We start from the raw sequence: 24,059 nt of genomic DNA, 5'->3' as shown, positions 1-24,059 counted from the left end.
TATTTGAGAGACAGGTTAGGGGTATCTACCCCTTTGGTAGAAACTTAATTGATGGAGAAAAGTATCAGTTCGGTATGCATCATCAACTTTATCCTTTGCTCTGGGTTGATGTAGTGGTGCTACTACTCAGGGGGAGTAGTCAACTTTGAGATTCACATAATTTTGATATCTATGTCATATCTTTGGCATTGATGTCAAAGGGGGAGAGTTATATGTGAAAAATAATGTTTATGGGAGAGATTCATATCAGTTTCAAATTGGACTGCACTCCTTAGGGGGAGTTGCTGGGACTTTTCAAATTTTCATTGTTATATCTTCTATGAGAAATGTTTGGCATTTCTTGGCACTTAGATGTTTTCTTTTTCACATCTAGTGTTGCCATCAATGCCAAAGGGGAGATTGTTGGAAATATGAAGGAATTGATTATGTGTTGCATTGATATTTTATCATTGATGTCAACACTAGCTGTTATGGTTGGTTACCAACAGACAGGTTTTGGTTACCGGTAGAAGAACTTGTGTTACCAACATAAGGGACTATTAGTTGGATACTACCAAAATGCTTGGATCAATGGAATATGTTTGGTTTGATGTGTTTCATGTTTATGGAGTATGTTTTGGTTAGTTGGTATTGCCTTGGCGATCGGATTCTATCATACACTCTAGTAAGCCTATACCAGTAAGGGTTTGAGGTTTTGCCAATAGAGCTTTTATTGAGAATCTTTGAAAGAATGCACAACTAGTGTTGGTGTGGCTTCTAGATGGAATTGAGGATGCAAAAGGTGATCTTTGTTCATGACTTGACTGATTGCAGACATTTCTTTGGTGTTGTGGATCTATTTAGGTCTGGTACCTATCCAGGTTATGGACCGGTATCATGTAACGTGTTCTCTACATGTTACCGGGATGATTTATGGATTGGTTAATGTTGTTTTGGTCTAAAGCCGACATGGCATATCATTGTAATGTGGATATATGTAATGATCTTATTGTCATATCATTTAGGTGGCCGACCTAATTGGTTTAGGCCTTAGGGTTTGTATAAATTGATGTAAGATCTCATTGTAGATAGTGGTTGTAATGGTCATGGTCGTGGAATGAAATATCATATGTGAAGGAGATTTGGTCGATCATAGGTGATAAAATAGGGTTTATATAAGAGGTCAAAGGCCTTTAGTATTGAGCTTAACTGGGACTGTAATCAGGCATGGTATATGCTATCAATGGCAGTTCATTCTTCTGGATTGTTGTCCAATTATCTTGAGGTGGTTATAACCTCTCTGTAGTCAGTGAGACTCCTTTGTAATGAGCAATATGCTCTAGGTAGTGTGCCTTCCTACATGTGCATGCCCCTTATTATATCACATACTTTCTGTAGAAGTATCATGTGAGTGCGGGTAGGCTTCCCATTGTGGTTTTTCGCTTTACTGGGTTTTCCACATACAAATCATGGTGTTATGTGGTATGGTTGCATTGTGTTAACTATATGTTTCATTCTTAAGTTTTATTGGTTACCGGTATTTGTTTCTGCTATTCCAGTATTCAATGTTTATGTGCTCCAGTTAAAGGTTATTAAGTGGTTTGATTAATATAATCTGTTGACAATTGATTCACCCCCCCCCTCTTAGTTGTCCACCAGTTATCTTAACACAGATAACTCTAGCAAGTGAAGGAGCCTCTTAGGAAGTGAAAGTGCTAGTTTGTGTGAAGTCATCAATCAAATAATCAAGCATCTATCAAGTCTACATCAACCATTTTCATCATCAATTGAAGCTTTCACGATATTGAAGAATAATAGGAGATGACCGACTATTTATTGGCTTGTACCTCCCCCTTAGGGTTTGGTATGGTTTCATATTATTTTTATATCTTTGTATGAGCTTTATAACATTTAGTTTCAGATTTAAATTCATGCTTTAGATCCATTATTTCATTTGTGATTTGAAGCATTCACATTTTTATTTACACTCATTTAGGGTTTACTCTCTAAGCGTAGGGTAGAACTCTAGATTTACTTTCTTGTTCATTTAGGATCTTGCATACACACAAGGTTCTTGCACACACATTTTTAGTACATTATCCACTATTTATGGAGGTGGAAATCACCAGAACAAGGGGTTTGACTAAGACATAACCCTATATAGCCACCCAAACACCATTTTTCAAGTTGCAGGTGTAGGTACATAAATATGATGAATGCACGATCTTCAGAACCGATAGAACACATAGGTACAGACCCAAGATAAAATACGAGTCTCTATTCTTTGAGACCAAGGCGTGGTGCTCTGGTCCTCCCTAGTTTTCTGCTTCTTTTGGTAGTTTGATAGTGTAGAGTCTTAGACAACAATTTTGAGAAGTATAACTTTGTGTTCTTTATTAAGGACCAAGGCATGGCCCCCAGGTCCTGCTCAGTCAAGCTCAAATTTTGGTGAAAGGTGTAGATCTAAATTCCATTTCCTGCTTTGAATTATATGTCTCACTTTTAGATCTACATTTTTTTCTTCTTCTGTATTTCAATTTATATTTGCACTTTTATTTATCTCCCTAGCCTAGTTGATCATTTCATTACATTTTGCACATCTCCTCTTCATAGCAGCAAAGGAATAGAAACCCTAAAGATATTCCTTGACTCTCTCTCGCAAGAAGTAGTCAAAGTTAATCATCTCCTTAGGCTCTTTCATATTCCAATGCGTGGAGGAAACTGGGGTTAGGTCCTAAACTACCCAATCCCATTTTTTACCATCACAGGATGAGCTTATGATATTATATAAAACTCATGATTTGGGAATACCCTCTTGAGTTTGGTGGAGCTCAAAGTGAATAAGGCTTGTTTAGCCTTGTTGATGTTGTTTTTTTGTCCTTGATCTTTATATAGGGTCGATTATGTGACCTTGATGTTCAATCCCATGGTATAGGTTTAAAAATTTCTCTTAGGATTGAGTGTAGCAAGAGAAATCATCAACAAAAATGGTGACTCTGTTGAGATTGAGTTGTCATTGATGTTAATCGGTATTATAGGTTACCGGTAGAGTGTGTCAACTGGTATGAAGAAAATTGAACCGACATAAAGAAGACATGAGTGGTGGAAGAGAAGTAAGTTTTGAGTTGACAGATGATATCACCGGTATGAGGTGAGATGCAGGAGTGTGTTGGCACACTTGAGTGATAACCGGTAAGGCATAAACCAGTATGAAGGTTGGTTATTTGTTTGTAATGAAGAGGCATAATGTTATATGAATCACAACAACACCTAGTGAACAAAATAGAAAGAATGGCATGAAGACAAACTAGAAGGCAAGATAAATTTTCAGGAGGATGTGTTGTCGGTAAGGGTTTGTACCAGTAGAAGGACTTTTCGGATGTTTAATTTTGAATGGACCCTATGTCGGTGAGTTGAATGTATGCTGATGTGTGCCCCGAGGAGCTGAGGTGGAAAACATGCAGAGGTCAGTGAAATGTTCATCGATATGGTTGTTTGTGTAGTAGGTGGTCATTAAATGATAAAACCACAAATCATGGGTTGATAACAAACTAATGTGGCTCAAGGAAGAATGGATGACAAAGAATGATCAGACAGTTGAGGGATTGTGTTCAAAGCATGAAATACGATTATAGATTGACCTCAAGAAAGTAACAGCTAGATCATAAATATGTCAACAAATTTCAAGGCTGAAAAACAAGGTTAGGTTTGCTATTTTTGGCAAACATGCTTTGATAGATGAAAAAAATGTGATGATTTATCCCTTCAAAGCAGGTGAGTGATCCAAGGAAGATCAAATCAAATTAGATACATATTTGATTGGAGAAGGGAAACCCTAACCGTCCTAAGTTTGAATTAGTTTTTGACAGGAAGTCTCAAGTTTAAAAGATGCCGACCTAAGACTGATATGTGTTGATGCTGGAGAGTGAAAGTGTGTGAGCAAATGCTGTTTGAGTGAAAACTAAGAAAAATTTGAAGTGTCTGTGTACCGGTGAGAAGGAAAGAGAGAAATAGTGTAAAGGACAAACCGACAGTACTAGTGAAGAACATAGAGGTGTCAAAATTGACAGAGGCATAACCTGGCAAAGTATGGTCAAGTGTGAATTGAATCCAATAGTAAGAGGGAGAGAAGTAAGAATCTGCAGAAAGGAATTGTTGCAGGGTGTGTGGAGTTTTTCACGAACAGGTAAGATTGAAACTGGTAGTGCAAAGTATTGAAAGGTTGCAAAGCTTCATTTGCAACAGGGAATCTATTTGTGTATTTGAATCTTCATATTGTCTTCACTAAGTAGGTGCTTAGTGCAGGGGTCATAGCCTATAAATTGTTCCGAGGTTGGTGTTCCTTTGAGTTGGTGCTCATAAATCAGGGGTTGGTGCCCTAAAATTGCAATCCGATCATTTTCATTGTGAGGCTAGATTGGAGTAGAAGATCTCCAAAAGCTATTCTCACCGAGGTTTTTCCTCGTATATCTGGTGTTATGTGATGAATTTTTGTGTATGTGTTATATTGATGTCATAGCAAATAATTTCACACACTTAGTTTGCATTGTTTGGTTTACCGGCTAGCACTCTATTTGTTTTATATTGTACCAATATATCCCTGATTAGGAAAGAAGTGTTTAAATCACTGATTCACCCCCCTCTTAGTGATCTATTATGTCCAACAATTGGTATTAGAGCCTAGGTGCCTTATTTTTTCAAAGCATTCTCTAGCTTGGGTAGATCTTGTCAAGTGTGCATAATGGAAAGAAATGAATCTGCCTCCTCAAAAGCTCCTATATTTGATGGTGTCAACTTTGGCTTTTGGAGTAGAAGAATGAAAACCTATTTATCCTCTCTAGGTTTTGATGTGTGGATGTTGGTTAAGAATGGATATACAGTCCCAAATAATCCCCCTATTTATCTAGATGCTAAGAAAGAATATGAGAACAATGCTAAAGCTAAAAATGCCATTCTTAGTGGGTTATCTAATAATGAGCTTGTTAAGGTTATGCATTGCTCATCTGCAAAGAAACTTGGGATAAGTTGCATAAAATATTTGAAGGTGATGCTAAAGTCAAGGAAGCCAAGTTACAGACTTTGAGAGTGATAAATAATGATGAACAACTAATACCCTAATCGATACTGAGAGGGGGGGTGAATTAGTACAACCAAAAACTTTCTTCAATATTTTATCATATTAAAACATAGCTGACTGGTTGTCTTAACCACTGAGCATAACCATGGCTATACCGGTTAAGAACATATACTTCAGACAACATTCCATAGATCTTGAATCTTGATGACTACTTTACCAATATAATCATGCATGAGTTGTATCTACAACACCACAACCATTTAACACTGCTTGCATAACTAAATTAATCAGAAACACACATTCATCACATGAAAAACTCACAACCCATAACAAAGAGATTTTTCACATGGAAACCCAAATGGGAAAAACCACGGTGGGGATGAATACCCACAAGCTTGTTTTGAACTCTTTTGAAGTCTGCTCTATTAGGAGCCTAGTCCGGTTAAAGACTTTACAATAAGATTCTATTAGGAACCGATCCTGTTAGGGATCATCCAGTTAAGGGATGAAACCCTATTAAAGGTTACCTCACTAGAGGATTTTAAGAACTCAATGAACTTGAGTCACCTGGTTAGAGGATTTGCAACAAGCCTATTAAAGCTACTCGGTCAAGGGATTTTCCTTCTATTGAAATGGTTAGAAGTCAATAGGTAAAGCTCTGATCTGATAACAACACTACTTGCTAAGGCAGATCCTTTTCAGCTCCTCTCCTCTGCAATCACACTTTGTAGATTCCACACTCTGGTTTGGAAGGTATCTCAATATGCAGACACAAACACAACATTTGCCAACATAAACAATAAAAAACATCATCGACCTTATAGACAACAATTAGGTCGGTAGCATAAACCCTAAACCCTAAACATTTTAGGTTTACAATTACAAGCAGTCAAATCTAGACTGTCCAAACATATTGCATAGAGTAAAATGATCTAAAATAGATCTTAAGTCATTCTGCATCATCCAATCTTCAATGCATCAGGAAACCAGTAACCCATCACACACACTCCTCACACTACTCAGAACATCGTGCATTCTCGAGGTAGGCATTCAATGCATTCTATCTTCATGCGCAATATCATCAAGGAAATCCTTCACATGCACATAATTGACAAGGTATACTAATCCTTATTGTTCACAAAACACCATCGGTTGCACTGCATAAGCCAAACTAGAAACCCTAGAGCTAAAAAGAGACTACCAACAGGTAGTCACACTTAGTGAACCTTGACTGCGAACCCCGACATCGGTTCACTCCATCTCGGTTGACTATAGCCGCTTCCAATCTTCATACCGGTACACCGGTTCACTTATTGACATCAATGCCAACATACACTATCACCACTTCATCATATGCCAATAATCTCCCCCTTTGGCATTGATGGCAATACTTAGTGTATCGTTGCTCAGTAACATATACCGGTTCAATTTCTTTCAGACAATCACCATCAGCACCATCTGGACTGGTCATTGTGCACTCTGCCATATATCTTCTCCCCCATATATCTTCATCATTAGATATCTTCTCCCCCTTTCACAACAATGCCAAAGTGGAGGCACAAGCTTCCAAGCTCCACTATACTGCTCCCCCTGTGGAGTAGCATCCTTCAACACATCAATCCTATAAGATTTGACATGGTAGTACCTAACTGATGTGGAGCACACATTTTTAATTTACTTCATGAAGGGGCAGAACCCCTAATTCACCTCTCAAATAGGTAAATGTAGTCTTTGATAAGGGCTTAGTGAATATGTCTGGTAGCTGCTCCTTACTAGAAACATATTCTAATACAATCTCTTTATTCTGAACCTTTTCTCTCAAGAAATGATACTTGAGCTCAATGCGCCTTGTCTTAGCATGCAATACTGGATTTTTGGAAATATTGATTGCACTAGTATTATCACAGAAAATACTCATTGGTTTAGATATAGGCACTTTGAAGCCATTCAATACATGCTTCATCTAGATTGCCTGAGTACAGTTCATAAATGCTACCACATACTCTTCTTCAGCTGTAGACTGGGAAATACAACTCTGCTCCTTGCTCATCCATGAGACTAGTCTTTGACCAAGGAAGAATGCTCCACCAGTTGTGCTCTTCTGGTCATCCACATTACCTGCCCAATCTGCATTGGTAAATACTTTGAGACCAAAGTCACCATTGTATGGATACCAAAATCCATAATCAACTGTCCCTTTCAAGTATCTAAGAATCCTCTTTACCGCTACCAAGTGGGATTCTCTTGGACTCTTCTGAAATGGGCTACTATGCCCACTGCATGAGCACTATCTAGTCTACTGTGCACCACATAGTACAACTTACCAATCATTGACCTGTACTCCTTCTCATCCACCAATGCTATATCATCCTCCTTTGTTAGTTTGCAGCCAGTCACCATTGGTGTTCCGACCGGTTTGCTCTCCTCCATGCCAAAGGTCTTCAATACCTCTTTGATATACTTGGACTGGGTAATAAAGATACCCTCCTTCATCTGGTAAATCTATAGACCAATGAAGAACTTTATCTTTCCAATCAGAGACATCTCAAACTCTTTCTTCATTTCATCTACAAATGCATGGCTCATTTCATCATCTCCTCTGAAGATTATGTCATCTACAAATACTTCACAGATTAAAATCTGATCACCTTCAGATTTCAGGTAGATGTTGTTGTCCTCACTTGTTTTCTAAAATCCTATTTTCATAAGATGAGAGTGTAACCAATCATACCATGCCCTTGGTGCTTGTTTCAATCCATACAGGGCCTTGTGTAATCTGCACACCATGTTACTATCTTCTGACAAAGCAAACCCACCTGGTTGCTCAATATACACTTCTTCTTCTAGGATTCCATTCAAGAATGTAGACTTCACATGCATCTAGTATACCTTAAATCCCTTGAATGCTACAAATGCAAGTAGCATTCAGACACCTTCTAGTCTAGCCACTCGGGAAAAGGTTTCTCCATATTCTTCTCCCTCTTCCTAAGTATATCCCTTGGATACAAGTCTTGCCTTGTTCCTTACCACTATGCCTTATTCATTTAGCTTATTTTTAAAGACCCATTTGGTACCTATTACATTCTTGTGTTCTGGTTTGGGTACCAAGGACCATGTTGCATTATTTTCTATCTAGTCCAGCTCCTCTTCCATTGCCTTTATCCAGTCTTCATTGGTAAGTGCCTCTCTAGTGGTCTTAGGCTCAAATTCTGAAATCATGAAAGAGTTTTCTTTCACCTTTCTCCTTGTGAGTATCCCTGCATCTTTGTCTCCTATGATTTGCTTCAGATCATGATGTAGTTTCACATACCTGGGAATGACCTTAGCTGGTTCTGCTTGCTTTTCCTCTTCTTCTTCCACTTTATCTTCTTCTTCACCTATTGCAGCTTCTATCGGTATAGGAACATTGAGGTCTTTCTGGTGTTCGCAACTTGTTTCCTTCTTAACTGGTTCCTAGAAGGCTACACCCGATTAATCTTGCACTTGCTTGCTACAGGTTTCCTCAGGCTCCTCAGGGATTCATCAACCCTGACATTGATACTCTCAACACTTTTCTGAGTCCTATTTTTGTAACATTTGAGAGCTTTGCTGTTAGTGGAATATCCTAGAAATATTCCTTCATCACATTTAGCATCAAACTTGCTCAGATGCTCACCTCTCCTGATATAGCACTTACTGCCAAACACTTTGAAATAACTCACACTAGGAGTTCTCCCATTCCAGTACTCATAGGGGGTTTTGTCTTTACCTTTCTTGATGAGTACCCGGTTCATAGTATAGACTGCAGTGCTTACTGCTTCTCTCCAAAAATAGTGAGCAACCTTTCCTTGGATCAACATAGTTCTAGCCACTTCAACTATAGTCTTGTTATTCCTTTCTGCTATCCCATTCTACTGTAGTGTCCTTGGGGCAGACAATTGCCTCTTGATGTCATTCTCTTCATAGTACTTGTTGAATTCATCAAAAGTGAATTCACCTCCCTAATTGGTTCTTAGGCATTTTATTCTTCTATCACTCTCCTTCCTTCTCCACCAATGCTCTAAAGGCTTTGAACTTTCCAAATGCCTCAGACTTGTCTTTCAAGAATGTGACCCACATTATTCTTGAGCAGTCATCGGTAAGATTCATGAAATATTGATCTCCCTGAATGCTTCTAGTTTTCATTGGACCACACAGATCGATGTGGACTAGATCAAGTAAGTTCTCTGCTGAAAAATATTTACCTTTGAATGTTGAGGAAGGCATCTTACCAAGTTGACATTGTCTGCATAAAGCATTCTCCAATTTGTTCAGCAAAGGCAATCCTCTTACTGCCTTGATCTTACTAGCCTTTACAATATTATCAAAATTCATATGACAAAGTCTCCTATGCCATATCCAACTGTCATCAAACTTCACCATCAGGCACTGACTAATCTTGGCATTCAGCTGAAACAGGTTTCCTCTGGTTTGCTTATCTAAGTTCACCACTCTTTCCAATTATTTTGCAGACTCCACCTTTGAACTCCAGAATGAGTCCTTTGTCATTCAGCTAAGCAACACTCAAAAAGTTGTGCTTAAGGCCTTCCACCCAGTAGACATCATCCGCACTGCTCTTTCCATTAAGTGAGATGTATCCTTTTACTTTCACCATGCAAGGTGCATTGTTGCCAAACCGGACAACACCTCCATAATATTCTTCCAAAGACAGAAAATTGCTCTGGTCACTGGTCATGTGGTGAGAACACCCACTATCAATGATCCACTCATTAGAGTTGTCAATGAGAGAGACAAGGGTTTTCTGATCAGACACCTCTTCCTTTATAGCTACAAACACCATGTCCTCATTCTCTTCATCCTTAGATTCTTCATTGGTAACACCTTCATCCACTACAATAAGACAATTTCTCCTACCTCCTCCTTTATACTTTCTAAGCCTTTCTGGTTTATCCTTATTATCATTGTTAGGATAGTTAACAACAATATGTTCTATCTTATTGCAGGAAAAACATTTTAGAGGAAGCTTACCTTTGTATTTTCCAGCGCCTTTTGGAAGTCTCTTGGCAAGAAGAGCGTCAAACTCCATCAAAATATCCTCATCATCCATGTCTTTGCTTGTCCTGGATTCATAACTAGTGTTGAGTTCCTTTCCTTTTTTAGTTGGTGTGGAGGAAACAGACACTCTAAAGGCTGACTCTATCTTCTAAACACTACCATCATAGCTATTCAATTCATATGCAGTCAAGTTTACAATGATAAAGTCTAGAGATACATTTGTCTTGTTAATAAACCTTAACTCCTGAATAGCGGCAACCCTGATTGCATAGACCGGTAAAAATGATCTCAGAACTTTACTGACAATGGTGGCATCATCAATTGTTCCACCCGTGCTCTTGATATCTCCAACCACAGTCTTGATCCTTATGCCATATTGCTGAATGGTCTCACCTTCAACCATCCTCATGTCTTCAAATTTTCCTTTGAGGCTTTCTTCCTTAGCCCACTTGACATGCTCATCACCGCCATAAATGGTTTCTAGTGAGTCCCATACATCCTTAGGATTGTCCTTATCTTGTACATCAATGAACTCAATATCGGACATGCTTCTAATAAGGGCTTCCATGACATGTCCATTTTCTTGAATCTCTCTTTTCTAATCACCGGTTAGAGTGCCAGTGGGGATTACATAGGCATTCTCAACATAGCTCCAGTGTTGAGCACCCAAAATCTTGATATAAATCTTCATTCTGTCCTTCCATATTTTGAAGTTATCCCTATTGAACTTAGGACCTTCTCTCTTCATCATTAAAGTGCAGGATCTTTTGCCTCAAGCGATTAAGCTTATATCACCGAGGACCTGGAGTTGCTTTGATACCAATTGATGAATAATGATGAACAACTAATACCCTAATTGGTACTGAGAGGGGGGGTGAATTAGTACAGACAAAAACTTGCTTCAATATTTTATCATATTAAAACACAACTGACTGGTTGTCTTCACCACTGAGCATAACCATGGCTATACTTGTTAAGCACTTATACTTCAGACAACATTCCACAGATCTCAAATCTTGATGACTACTCTACTGATATAATCTTGCATGAGTTGTATCTACAACACCACAACCATTTAACACTTCTCGCATAACTAACTTAATCAGAAACACATAATCATCACATGAAAAACTCACAACCCAGAACACAAAGATTTTTCACATGGAAACCCAAATGGGAAAAACCATGGTGGGGATGAATACCCACAAGCTTGTTTTGAACTCTTTTGAAGTCCGTTTTGTTAGGAGCTTAGTTCGGTTAAAGACTTTACAATAAGATTATGTTAGGAACCGATCTTGTTAGGGATCACCCGGTTAAGGGATGGCTATAAACCTTGTTAAAGGTTACCTCGCTAGAGGATTTAAAGAACTCAATGAACTTGAGTCACCTGGTTAGAGGATTTGCAACAAGCCTGTTAAAGCTACCCGGTCAAGGGATTTTCCTTTTGTTGAAATGGTTAGAAGTTAATAGGTAAAGCTCTAAACTGATAACAACACTACTTGCTAAGGCAGATCCTTTTCAGCTCCTCTCCTTTGCAATCACACTCTGCAGATTCCACACTCTGGTTTGGCAAGTATCTCAACATGCGGACACAAACACAACATTTGCCAACACAAACAATAACAAACATCATCGACCTTATAGACAACAATTAGGTCGGTAGCATAAACCCTAAACCCTAAACATTTTAGGTTTACAATTACAAGCGGTCCAATCTAGACCATCCAAACATATTGCATAGAGTGAAATCATCTAAAATAGATCTCAAGTCATTCTGCATCGTCCAATCTTCACCACATCTGGAAATCAGTAACCCATCACACGCACTCCTCACACCGCTCAGACCATCACGCATTCCTAAGGTAGGCATTCAATGCATTTGATCTTTATGCACAAGATCCTCAAGGAAATCCGTTACATGCACATAAATGACATGGTATCCTAATCCTTATTGTTCACAAAACACCATCGGTTGCACTGCATAAGCCAAACTGGAAACCCTAGAGCTGAACAAAGACTACCAACCGGTAGTCACACTTAGTGAACCTTGACCGTGAATCTCGACACCGGTTCACTCCATCCTGGTTGACTATAGCCACTTCCAATCTTCATACTAGTACACTGGTTCACTTATTGACATCAATGGCAACATACACTATCACTGCTTCATCATATGCCAACAAAGAGCACATCTTGAGGGTTTGAAGATGAGTGATGAAGAGAAGATTGCTAACTATCTCCATAGGATTGATGAAACAACAAACACCATTAGAGGGCTTGGAGAAGAAATAAAAGATGAGGTGGTAGTGAAGAAATTACTTGGATCTCTCACATTTAAGTATGATACAAAGGTTTCTGCAATAGAAGAAGCAAAAGATCTGAAAACCTTTACAATGGATGAGCTATATGGCTCCCTAACTACCTATGAGATGAGGACAACCTATATAGAGGTTGTGAAGAAAGAAGCTGCATTCAAAACATCAAGGAAAGGAAAAAAAGATTCTTCTCAAGATGGAACCGATGATGATTTTGCTGATATCATGGCAAACTTTGTCAGAAGACTCAAGACGGGTTCCGATAAATACAAAGGCAAGCTGCCCTTGGAATATTTCAATTACGGAAAGATTGGACATTTTGCTGCCAAATGTCCCTATGGTGATAAGAATGAAGATGATCAATCAAGTGGTAGCAGATCAAACGGTAAGGAAAAGAAGAAGAGTGTCTATCGACATGGTAGAAGAGGCAACCAGAAGTAGAGAAGCCTTTACACACATGAAAATGATATGACAGATGAGGAGAGTGCCTCAGATGACTGTTGCAATGAAGATGAAGTCAAAGCAAACCTTTTTATGGCCCAAGAGATCCCGGTACCAAAAGAAGGAGAAGAAGAAGAGCAAGAAGGAGAAGTAGATCTTGAAGTAGAGCTCATCAGTGCCTTGGAAAAGATGAAGAAAACAAGAAGATATCTAAAGAAGGTGAAAAAGGTTGCAACTGAAGAACAAGAGATGTTGGAGCAATCTCTCGAAGAATCCAAGAAAACAATTGCAGATCTAAAATTTCAATTGGAAGAGGCCAAGAGGATCTATGAAGTTACTAGTACCTGTGTGTGTGAAAAGTGAATCGATATCTGTATCTGAAATAAACAACACTTCAATTAAGTCATTAGATGCATGGTTAGTAAATCAATAATCAATGAATAATAAACCATTACAAAGTGACTTATTGCCTTCTAGTAGATGCAAGTTTGGATTGCTCTTAGATTGCTAAGCTATCCAGTGACTAGACAACACCTAAACGAAGGATTTTTAATCTATATGAGCATGGATTTAAGCTAAATGGATGCAAGATTTAAGCTAGATATGCAAGATTAATCTAACATGATTTAAGCAATGTATGAATATTTAAGATAAATGATTTAAGCAATATGAAATAACTAATATACAAATTCTCAATGAACCTAGAGCAAAAACAACATAATAAAAAATATATTCTCCAAGATTTTTGAATGAGAGATGAGAGCCTCAATTTATAGAAAATTCAGAAAGAAACCAACGATTGAGATCAAATGATGATGAGCAGTCAAGATTTTCCAAGAGGAAGCACAATCCAGGTGAATTGATGTGATTGGATGCTTTTCTCAGTTTTAAAGAAAATTGAACTAAAATTAAGATAAAATAAATAATATAAAACTGATTTATTCTCTATTTCATTCAATTTTAATATTTAATTGTTTTAATTGCCTTCTTTGAGATTATTTATCAATTTTTAATTTGTTTTTCAAGATTATCTTTGATTGATTTCTTTTCTCAAAATTTTAATTCTTTTTTGGTCAATTAATTTCTTTTTTTGAAGGTTTGTGCTCATAATTTCCAATTCCTCTTTCTTGATTTGTTTCCTTTTTTGAAGATTTATGGCAATTTTTATTTATTTTTCAAATTAATTCCTCTTTTTTGATGATTTAATGGCAAATTGATTTATTTAATTAAATATGAAAAAGACATTTAATTAAAATAAATAAGATAATTGTTTAAAATGATTTACTTGGAATGATTTAATTAATTAAATAAATATTTAATTAATATTGGTTGATTAATTTTGTCATTTGCCATTTGATGATTAAAGAATTAATTGTGTACTCAAGATTTATTTAATTGCCTTTGGTTAGGACCTTGGTGATGTTGTCGAGATTAGGGGCCCATGGTTTAGATGACCATTTTTAGGGTATTACATTTGCCCCTCTTTGAATTAATGTGCGAGCAACGCGTTGGTTCAAAGAAAATTCGATGTCTAGGAGATACTAGTTCTGAACTTGATTGATCATGAACCAGATGAAGAGAGAGGTGTTTAGCTTGATTTGAAGCGATGAAACTGAATTGAGTTGATTAAAGCGATACCGATCCCAAACTTGATTGAACTAGGAACAATAGAGAGCAAAGATACCAAACTTGAACTTGATTGATCAAGAAGCGGATCTTATTGATCTAGAACTTGATTGAACTAGACACAGTGAGTGAAGATAAAAACCAATCTTGAACTTGATGGATCAAGATACGATGAGCGAAGATAAACCGTCCAGCTTGATTTGAAGCGATGAAACTGAACACCTGCTTAGATTGAGTGTGATCAAAGATACTCTTTAAACCCTTGATTGAGTTTAAACGAATAATCAGCTTGATGAAAAGCGATGAAACTGATTAACTTTAAGAGATTGATTCAGATGAAGACAATATCAGCTTGATTTGAAGCAATAAAGCTGATATGCCCCTAGCGATTGATTCGATTCAGATGATTGAGAGATCTCAATTTGATATAAAGCGATGAAGTTGAGATTCCCTTAGTGATGATATCTTATTTGATTGTCTTTAGTTGAAAAGGATTTTTTCTCGACTTTTGATAAAGATTTGAAAATTTTCTTGACATTTGAAGATGTGAGGTCATAAGGTCACGAGTATGCCCCCTCGGGAGTGAAATCGAAAGATAGCGAGGGTACATGATGATAGGCAATTTTGAGCGATGATAATGAATTGAGCACAAATGATTTAGAGGAATTTTTTGAAGATTAAGCGTGATGAGAAAAGTGAGTGCAAAGTTGATTTGGAGAATAAATTGAGATTCAACATTGATTTACGAGAGATTGAGCGCAAATTGGAGAAAGAGTGAGTTTTTAATGAAAAAATGCTAAGTGGTCCAAATTTGATAAAATTGACTAGCAGAATGATCTCGAAGTTCGATTTCGATCCCAAAAATGGAATCAGGATGGGCAATTTAGCTAAGGGTACAATTTTCGTGTCCATCAAAGCAAGTTGAAAAATTAGGGTTTTGGGTATATATGGATAAAAAGTGTCATTTTCAACTCATTTTAACCCTCCAAGTTTGAAAATTCAAAAAGCCTTATGTGAAGAAAAAATGGTGGTTCCCATTGATCTCGAAACTATGAGCCAGTGGTAATTGGTCAATCTTAAGCCTGTTAATCATTTCAATTTTGAATTTTTTTGTTGATTTTTCAAGTTTTTGGCATGTTGAAGTCAGGTTTTTATGTTTTGTCATGCGAGACAGGATCCTGCCTCGTACGACAAACTATTAAATTTTATTTTGTCGTTTAGGGTTATTAGTTTTGTTGTTCTAACCCCACCCTTCTATCGTACGACAACATTCATAAGAGACCATTTTGTCATTTGGGGTTTAATAGTTTGTCATATGGGAGTCTTTTGTCGTAGGGGGCCTAATCCCGACTTGTACGAGTTGCTGGCCTTATGTGTTTTGTCGTTTGGAAAATAGTGAGCATTTTTGAAGGTCTAAACTTGAAATTTTGATTTTGCAATTGACATAGTTGGATTTGCAGGATGTTTTACTTCTCTTGTAGGCTTATTTAGGATGTTTTCTGATGCTTCATTGTTTGATTTTTGTAGGTTCGATTGCCTCGTGTGCTCTTCAGGTGTGTTTATCCACCTACGATGACCTTAGTTTGGCAGCTTTCAGAGGTTGAGCAGGCACATATTGATGTGTGTGGTTTGACGCACCTTCTTAGATTACCAGATATCTGTGTGAATCATGGTATGCTCACAACATTAGTTGAGTGATTTCATTCAGAGCATAATACCTTTCATTTGCCAGTTGGGGAGATGGCCATCACTCCCGAGGATGTTTATAGGATTCTTTGTATCCCTTTTGCTGGGGGTATGGTAGATTATGATGCAACACATCTTCTTGGATTATAGGCTATCAGACGTGTATTCAGGGATCCATATATCTTGACACAATCTATCAGTTGGGATATTATGATGAGCAGGTATAGTGAGGAGTTTCTTCTTGCTTGTGTTCTAGTAGGTTTTACTGGCCGCTTTCTGATGCCAGATAGGGGACAACAGGGATTCCAGTGTGGATGGGGCAGGATGCTAGAGAGGTTGATGGAGACCTCGTAGAGATTAGGCTGAGGTTCATGTATATTAGCACACATGTATTGCGAGATGCATGAGATTGTGTACAGAGAGGGGAAGAGCATGGTTGCAGGTGACTTGATCTTATAGATATGGGATTGGGAGCACCTCCCAGTATGCTGGCTGATTATAGATGACAACAGAGAGCCTAGTCAGCCGATTGTGTACAGGTATTCAGGTTATGTTACACAACCCCATCTGAGCAAGACCGATTTTTGGAGATGACAGCTGGATGACTTGATAGCTATTGTATGGAGACCTTGCAAGGGCTTAGAGCCATGGGATGACTGGAGGATCGTACACATGGATCTTTTTGTTACACGCCCACTCATTGGTAGATTGCAGATTGTAGTGGAGTGATTTGTGGTATCTTGAGTGATGAGGCAGTATGGTAGGCCTCAGGGGATCTCGTAGGAGTAAACAACATACGCAAGATATGCTGATGAGGAGAGGCGGGGATGGTCACCAAGGTTATCATACGCCCTGAGTATGCAAGAGTTGACTGGATTATAGAGACTTTGCTAGTATAGGGATTGGTTCTAGCAACATCCATTCCCTAGATTTTCTAATCCAGTACAACAGGCACCTCATATTGAGGAGGTTGAGGATGATGCTCCTGCACAGGGGCGGGGACAAGGATAGGGATAGAGAGCCAAGGCTCTAAGGTGGGTAGGTGGTGATCTTGGTGCTAACAGTAGCAGGATACCAGCTGGTCATAGGCAGCAAAGAGGAGAGGGTGGATCCCTAGGGATTGTTGGAGTGAGGCTTGGCGGAGTGAGGGTGCCGGAGGGTGGAGGAGAGGAGGAAAGAGCAGCACTAAGAGAGGTTCGATAGAGGAGAGAGGAGTAGTGGGAGCCAAAGGTGCAGATGGGGGAGGGGATGGAGGCAGAGAGCCTGCAAGGGATGAGGGGGCCGACACAACACGATCGATGAGAGCATGCCTAGCGAGGTTATAGTCATAGTTGACAGTGGCACAAACTCAGCTGGCAGAGCGAGACCGATAGCTAGTGGAGCTTAGGGCTGAGCGCGATCGTCAGGTCACAGAGATGAGAGAAGAGAGGAGGGTAGAGATAGACAGTTTGCAGCAGGAGGTTTTGCACTAGACCAGTCGAGCATCTTATTACGTTGCAGCTTACAACGTAGCTGTTCCTATAGCGCAGCAAGTTGTACTGTACTCACAGTATATGGCGCGATCAGAGGGAGCTCGGGCACCTCATCAGGATCCCAGTCAACAGGCTCCACCTCCTCCACCAGGCGATGAGGGAGAGGCTGAGAGCTAGATATTCTTTTTGTAGCTCTAATATATATTTTTGTAGAGAGACCCATTTTTTTGTAGCCATACGATTTTTGCTCCGATGGGAGTTTGTATATGTCAGCTGACATCATTTTTTACTCTAAGAATTTATACGATATATATATATATATATATATATATATATATATATATATATATATATATATATATATATATATATATATATACGAGATCTGATTTGACTTCATTGGACTTGTGCTGATTTGATTATGAGATGCTTTCTATATGCTTTATTCTATATGTATGCATTTCTTTTTTAGTATGGATATATGTAATGCGAATGAATATGGATGACTATTTTTGTTTCTTTTCATATGCAAATAGATGATGATGCAAATGAATGAGGAGAATGAGTAACTAGTAATGCAAATGTTTGTTTTTCTTCATGCAATAATATGATTGCAAATAAGTATAAAATGAAATCTATGGATCTATATAAGATGTTCATGTATGTAGCTAACATCTCAATACACCAGTACTCGATCAGAGAAATGATGATGAAAAATAGACCACTTAGCTAAGAAATGACGAAGCTTCAAACCCTCATTCAAAAGTTAAAGTGATCATTGTTACCATTCCGAAATCACTCTAAATTCACAAGATGCAGAATGAAATGCAAAATGAGATACAATCCTAAACCTAGTCACTGTATTTGGAAAATCTTAATTTTCATCATTGAGCATTTTACAACCACATCAGGCAGATTAGAGTTCCTTTCTTTTCATGTACAATATTAATTATCTTGTCAGCAATGACCCTTTTTCGTTCATATCCTTGTACAAATTTTGTAGGGACTTGGATTGCATGATAAAGAAATTCCCTGAAAATAGACAAAGAAATGATGGGAACCTCCCTGTAGCATTCAAATAAGCAGAGTTGAGGTATGTGTGGTGATTTCACCTTAATGTGAAGACACTTATCATAGACACCCAGTTGATTAGATGTTTTCAGATCATCAAGATCATTCCTACAAGGAGAAAACAAAGAAAATATTATGCCCCCAATCCTTGCTCCTCTTAGTCAAGATAGACTTCCTCGAGTTACTCAGAGGGAATAATAATCGAAAACCAATATAAAAGACATCACACAAAGAAAATTTCGTGCATAGCTCAGACTGTTTAGTGATTGTTTTAGTTTTGTTTTGCTTGTGTACTCAGTGATAAAACTCTTTAGTAGTTAGGAGACAGGTGACTGACTCGGAGTGGATGACCAGGTTTCATTGATGGAAAGATGACTTGGTTGATACTTCTTAGGACATGTAAATTGCTCAGCTGATTACCCTAAGACTAGGACAGTGATTGGTTTCAAGCCACGAAGGTCCCAAAAGAACCAGGATGTCACAAAAGTGACTAAAAGATATGTACAAGAGAAATCAAAGATGCATGAAAGAGGGAATGCCAATGTTGTGTTGATAGATGGAGCATTTGAGTACAAGAGATGCCTGTTTGCTAGGTTTTCACCTACTTGGCAGAAATTCATTTTTTTTTTTTTGGATTTCTTCACGACTTTTTCTAATTTTTAGGATTTCTTTAGGACTTTTTCTGATTTTTTTGATTTCTTTAGGACTTTTTCTAATTTTTATTATTTCTTTAGGACTTTTTCTGATTTTTAGGATTTCTTCAGGACTTTTTAGCTGTGTAGGCTACTGGAGCAGAGAATATTTAGGTGAAGAATTTCTTCAGATGGATGGTGTTGATCGGTTCACAGAGCTGTTCTCCTTCTGATGTTGAGAGTTGATAGGCACAAGAGCCAAAAGTTGCAGTAACGATATAGGGACCCAACCAGTTGGGTTCAAACTTCCCTTTGTTGTCTTGAAACTGTTGATTTTTAGGATTTTCTCTCAGAACAAGGTGACCAACCAGAAATTCTCGTTGTCGAACCTTTTTGTTATAACCTCTAGACATTCTCTTTTGATATGCTCTTAGATGATCAAACGCCACTTGTCGATGTTCATCCAACAATTCGAGTTCTTGCAATCTAGCTATTCTGTAGTCTTCATCAGTAACAAGACCTTGCAAAGAAACTCTTGGAGATGATATTTCTACTTTAATAGGTAATATTGCTTCAGACCTATACACCAAAGAAAAAGGTGTAGCCCTAGTAGGTGTTCTGATACTTGTTCTATAAGCCCACAAGGTAGGATTGAGCTACAGATGCCAATCCTTTCCAGATTTATTGACTGTCCCGTGTAAGATAGTCAACAGATTCTTGTTAGATGCTTCGACTTGTCCATTACCTTGAGGGTAGTATGCAGATAACCAGTGTTGTTTTATTTTGAATTTTTCATAGAGTTCGTTTAGATCTTTGTTCTTGAATTGTCCTCCATTGTCAGTTATAATGGATGAAGGTATACCATACCTGCAGATGATATAATTAAGAATAAACAAAGCTACTTGTTTGCCGGTTGCTTTGATGAGCAGAACCACTTCTACCCACTTAGTGAAGTACTCAGTGGCAGTGATAATAAATTTGTGTCAATTAGATGATGCAGTATATATTTGGCCAATTAGATCAAATACCCACTATTGAAAGGGTTAGTGTGTCACAAAGGCTATGAGATCCCTTGCTGGAGCATGGATAAGGTGCCCATGTAGCTGACACTTTTCACAGGTTTTAGCAAATTTTATAGCTTCTTTCTCCATGTCTGGCCAGTAGTAGCCAACCCTTAGTAGTTTCCATGCTAAAGTTAGACCGTTTGAATGGGATCCACAAACACCTTCATGGACTTCGAATAATGCGCGTTGAGACTCCTCAGTTTCTAGACATCTAAGAAAAATACTATCTAAACCTTGCCTAAATAGGTCATTAGCAATGATGACATACCGTGACGCATTTTAGATTAGGTTTCTTTTTTCATTTTGGGAAAGATTAGCAGGCACACCTTGGTCACGTAGGTAAGAGTAAATGTGGCTATAGTGAGATAAGTCATGTCTAATAATAGAACATACCATTTGGGACGGGAAAATCATAGGCAAGATAATGTAACTCTTCCACTAGGAATTCAAAGCAAAAATTGGATTCCTGTAGCTATGGTATAGACACCAAGGTGGCCATTGCATCCGCTTCTCTATTTACTAATCTGGGGATCTGCTGAAATGATACGAAGGTAAAGTATTTCTTGAGATCATCCACCATTCTCTTATAAGGTATCAATTTCTCATCTCTTGTCTAATATAGATCATTGATTTGGTTGATAATGAGTTGAGAATCTCCATAGATGTGTAATTCAACAATCTTCCACTCGATGGCCAACCTGATCCCGTTTACCAAAGCTTCATATTCTGCAATGTTGTTTGTGCAAGGGAAGAGAATCTTGTAAGCTTTTGGGATTGAATATTTTTGGGGAGTAATAAAAAGTATTCCGGCACCATAACCATGTTGAGTGAAAGAACCATAAAAGAACATCTTCCATTATTGTTGAGTAAGGTGCATGATTGATTCATCCGAGAATTCTATATGCAGAGGTTGACTGTCTTCAAGTGGAGCATCAACAAGTTGGTCTGCAATAACCTATCCTTTGATGGCTTTACGTTCCACATATTCAATATCAAATTCCATAAGAACCATGACCCATTTGGCCAGTCTTCCTGTAAGCGTTGCTTTACTAAGAAGATATTTAAGCGGATCAATCTTGGCTACCAACTTAATAGAGTGTGCTAACATATAGTGCCTTAATTTTTGTGATGCAAATACCAAGGCCAAACATGCTTTCTCTATTATAGTGTAGTTCATTTCATAAGACACCAATGTTCTGCTAATATAATATATAGCTCTCTCTTTTTTATTTTCATCTTGTTGTGCCAAAAGTACCCCCAGTGATGAATCAGTTGTTGATATGTATAAGATCAATGGTTTACCCTGAATTGGTGGCATCAATATTGGTGGATTGGATAGGTATTCTTTGATTTGTTTTAAATGTTGTTCACAATCTTTATCCCAGTTGTATTGAACTCATTTCCTTAATACCTTTGTGAAGGGTTGAGCTTTGTCTAGTAGCTGAGATATAAAGCACCTTATTGAATGAAGATGGCCCTGTAAACTTCTCATTTGACTGATATTCTTGGGCGGAGGCATTTCCATTATAGCTTGGACCTTTTCAGGGTCAACCTCAATTCCTTTTTTTGAAATTATGTAACCAAGCAATTTTCTTGATGTCACTCCAAATGCACACTTTTTAGGATTTAACCGGAGCTTGAATCTTTCCATTTTATGTAGTATGAGGCCTAGTTCTTGAATATGCGTAGATCTCTTCATGGTTTTTACTAGGGTGTCATCAACATAATCTTCCATGTTTTTATGCATCATATCGTGGAAGATAGTGGTTACTGCTCTTTGGTAAGTTGCCCCCACATTCTTTAGCCCAAATGACATAACATTCCAGCAGAAGGCTCCCCATGCACACGTGAAAGCTGTCTTTTCTTGATCTTTAGGCGCTATCTTGATCTAATTGTAACTACAGAATCCATCCATTAATGAATACATCTCATATCCAACAGTTATATCTACTATCATGTCAATGTTGGGCAATGGAAATTCGTCTTTTGGACATGCTTTGTTGAGATCCCTGAAGTTTGTGCAAACTCTAATAGATTTTTTTGCCTTTGATACATTTACTATGTTTGATATCCATTCTGCGTAGTCTATAGCTTTGATGAATCCAGCTTTTAGCAATTTTTCTAGTTCAACCTTAACTAGCAGTGCCACATGAGGATGCATCTTACAAAGTTTTTTCTTGACTGGTTTAACTCTTGGTGTAATAGAGAGATGATGCATGATGAGATTAGGATCTAGTCCTGACATATCTGAGTATGTCCATGCAAAGTTGATCTTCTTTTCTAAAAAAAGGTTGCTGAAATCTTTTAACTCTTCTGCTGATAGTGATTGAGATAAATGAATGATATGTGGCATTTCTTGACTCCCAATATTGTCTGACTAAGTTGGCTCGATCAATATAGAAGACCTCTCCTAGAAATGACTTGGTAGTATATCAAGTATTTCACCTTCAGGCGCCTCAGAGAGGTTTTCACCCTTAGGTACGCCCTTTATTTTTACTATTTTTCATTCTGACACCGCCATAACGTGGTTTTCGCCATCAGATCTCTTATTTTTATTTTTTTTATTTTTATGACTGAGATACTTGATGTCTATTTTAGTCATTTTCTCGCTTTGCTCACAGGTGGAAGAGTTCATTGGTTCCACTGCATTAAGATAACAGGCTAGTGTGTAGTCATTGTCGAGGGTGGGTATATTCAAGGGTTGGTTATAAAGAGTACAATCAATCAGTTCAGGATGTATTAAGGATAAGGTTTGAATAGGCTCAAGGGAGTTCATGGTACTATCATCATGGATTCAGACCGACCAGTCAAGTTCTAGAAGACTACCTTGCGTATGTGTCTCGAGACCAGGAAGAGTTACAACACGATTATCGAAACTCATGTTAGTATTTATTGGACCTAACCCAACTGACCTACTTCTAGCATCATCACCTACTTCAGACTGGATTACATATCATGGTGTGACAATAATAGAGTCAGTAGACAACATCTCAACATTCATGACAGAGTAGTCATAATGTGTTGTTGAATAGTTGTTGGTATAAATTGAGCTCCTGTCTGAGTTATCAGAGTCATAAGATGAAGTTTCTGACTCGTCTTCAAGTGGCTTAGGAAAAGTATATATAGTATCAATACCTACATCTTTGATGCTGCAAGTTCCTTCGTGATTTGGTTCATTGATCACTTGTATTTGACACACTTGTGGACATAACCTTGATGGTTTTGTTAATCCCCATCGTCTGTTCCATTCAGCTTCCTCTGGACTAATGATTGGTTTTGTTTCTGTAGCTTCTAATTCTTCTTTTATAGTTTCGTACCTGATTTGTCCTATCTCATTAGAGGGAGAGTTAGTAGGTGAAGAAATTGTTTGTGTCTTTTCTTCCTCCAGCTGTTGTTCATAAACTTCTTATCTTTTTAGTCCGATTTCTTCCATTTCCATTTGCATTTTTAGGCATATCATCTCTTGTGCGTCATCTGTGATATCACTGGATTCTTCAGGGGTTTCTATAGTAGATGTATCTAAGAGGTGTTCTGGACCCCATTCATACTCATTTGAATCAGTTTATGAATCATCTACTTGTTGTCTGCCAGTATATGTTACTATAATGTCCAGTGGTGCAAACAATTCTCTGATTCTATATACTTCATCTCTCATATCCTCT

The sequence above is a fragment of the Cryptomeria japonica genome, chromosome 8 (genome assembly GCF_030272615.1).
Source record: "Cryptomeria japonica chromosome 8, Sugi_1.0, whole genome shotgun sequence".
Lineage (NCBI taxonomy): Eukaryota > Viridiplantae > Streptophyta > Pinopsida > Cupressales > Cupressaceae > Cryptomeria > Cryptomeria japonica.
The sequence above is the reverse complement of the archived record's forward strand: the minus strand, read 5'-3'. Positions refer to the sequence as shown.